The sequence below is a fragment of the Entelurus aequoreus genome, linkage group LG05 (assembly GCF_033978785.1).
Source record: "Entelurus aequoreus isolate RoL-2023_Sb linkage group LG05, RoL_Eaeq_v1.1, whole genome shotgun sequence".
NCBI lineage: Eukaryota > Metazoa > Chordata > Actinopteri > Syngnathiformes > Syngnathidae > Entelurus > Entelurus aequoreus.
In genome coordinates this window covers 69,641,343-69,643,842 of record NC_084735.1, presented here as the reverse complement: position 1 = coordinate 69,643,842, position 2,500 = coordinate 69,641,343, and the positions used below count along the sequence as shown (strand labels likewise).

Sequence of the window (2,500 nt, the reverse complement as noted above, 5' to 3'; positions counted from 1 at the left end):
TCAACCACGGAGAATATTTTTTGTTTGTGAAAATAAATTATGGTCATTTTGAATCTAGAAATATCTCCGCGAGTGCTTATTAAGGAATTTAGTGAGCCAAACACCTCCTCCTCAAGACTACTCTGCATTACTTTATTTTTATTTTTTCGAAACTTTTTTGGAATGCAAGAGTAGCTGTTACAAGTAAACAAACTTCACTGAAGACCCGAAGAAGGACCAAAGCAAGATCGCGCTGCACCGATGACAGCCAGCAGCCGGCGGGCCGTGAGTAAAATCAGCTGATGACGCAATGAACGCGCCGCTGCGCTGTATGAAATCATTCGAACAGATTGTGGATGTGAAATTCAATAAAACAGGATGTTGGAAGGACATTTAAGAATGAAATAAGTGGACATTAAATTGAGCTGTGTGATTACCTGGAATTATGTCTGGCACACCTGAGACGGCAGCTGAGCACGAGGACATGCTGACAATGCGCATTGCTTCGCGCAGAGGCAGACTGGGCGCGTGCACGAGGAGACTAAATGAAATAAAGACTTTGATGACTGATGTTAGAAATGCTGATAAAGTCAATGATGCATTTGAAGCATTTAAAGGAGCTGTGGATGAATTTAAAAATGCCCACAACTTTGTGCAAGAATTCTTTTCAGAAGAGGAAAAGGAAAATTATTATTATGACTGGTATGAACCCAGAATAATACATTTGAATTATTTCATGAAAGATGTTGAAACATGGAAAAGAGAAATTGCACAATCAAAAGTTGGACCACTGGACAGCATATCAAATGTATCTCACGAATCAAAGTCTGCCACTGGATCAAAAGCCTCCAGATGTTCCTCAGTATCCTCAGAATTAAAAATTGCCAAAGCGGAACAAGCTGCCACAATGGCTCGAGCTGCTGCACTTAAGGAAAAACACACCTTGCAACTGGAAGAAACAAATCTTAAAGCAAAGATGGAGCAAATGCTACTGGAGGAAACAAAGCTTAAAGCAAAGATGGAGCAAATGGAGTTGGAAGCAGACCTCGCAGCATCAACTGCTAAAATACAAATCCTTCAAAGTGATTTAATTCATGAAAGCCATGATGTGGCTCAGGAACCTCCAGGTGATGGCATGACTGAGTATTATGATTCTCACCATGAAAGAGAAACTATGGAGAGCAATGTGGACTTTATAGAGTTCGGTGCAATGCCCAAGAACCCACTTCACCAAACCATCTTAAGTCTCCACAGACCTTTACTTAAAAGGAACACCAACACATCAGAAGATCTAAATAAACCTCAAAACAAAAACGCAACTAAAAAACACAAGACCCAGATTGTAAATCAGACTCAACCAATACATCACTCTGCACAAGATAATGTGGTTATCAATGCTGCTCATGATAACTTGGATATGGTTATTCAAAGACAAAGTGACATCGCAAAACTCATTGTCTCACAGCAAAAACTGTCTCTACTACCAGCAAGAGAGGTTTCTGTGTTTGATGGTAACCCACTGGCATATCAGTCTTTTATCCATGCATTTGAACAGTTGATTAAAGACAAGACTGATAATGATCAAGACCGGCTCTACTACCTTGAGCAGTTTACCTCTGGTTTGCCAAGAGACTTGATTCGCAGCTGTTTGCACATGGAAGCCACCAGGGGCTATAATGAAGCAAGGCGCCTCTTAAAAGAACACTTTGGAAATGAGATGAAGATTTCGGGAGCTTACTTGGAAAAAGCCTTGAATTGGACAGCGATTAAAGCTGAGGATGGGAAAATGCTGCATGCATATGCACTGTATTTGAGAGGATGCTGTAATGTAATGCAAGATTTACAGTATTTGGAGGAACTTAATATCCCATCGAACCTAAGGCTAATTACATCCAAACTACCCTACAAACTCAGAGAAAGGTGGCGAAGCACAGCTTATGAGACACAACAGAGAACTGGCAGGAAAATCAGATTCAACAACTTTGTGGATTTTGTGGAAAAGCATTCCAAGATGCTTTTGGATCCGTTGTTTGGAGACATTCAGGACCCAATAACAACAATGAAAAGGCCTCTTCCAAGAAGCACAAGTGGATTAAAACCAATCAGAGGCAGGAACAGCAGCTTTGCTACTTCAGTAGCTGTGAATACAGAGTCACCAGCATGCACTGTAAAACAATCATCTGTTCCACAACAACCTGCTCAAACCACACCCAGTGGTATCATCCCTTTATGTGGATATTGTCATGGCAAACATGCTCTGATTGACTGCTCACAATTCAAAACACAGTCACATGGCAAAAAGGTAGATTTTTTAAGAGGGCAAGGATATTGTTTTGGTTGCCTACTAAAAGGTCATTTAAGCAAAAATTGTAAAAGAAGATTAATGTGTCAGGTTTGCAAAATGAAACATCCTACCGCACTTCATATTTCAAGTGATAAAGGCCCAAGGCAGGAAAAGCAAGCGAAGCCCACTGCTGAGACAGAAGAAACCCCTATAAGCAGTGCTCTTGTTTCAGCCGGT

General features: G+C 40.8%; 1 protein-coding gene across 6 annotated transcripts in view; it reads left to right on the top strand.

Moving 5' to 3' along the window:
- The window catches only part of LOC133650954 (glucocorticoid receptor-like), a 216,504-nt gene that overhangs the window by 199,206 nt on the left and 14,798 nt on the right, over nucleotides 1-2,500 (top strand). The window lies entirely within an intron of this gene.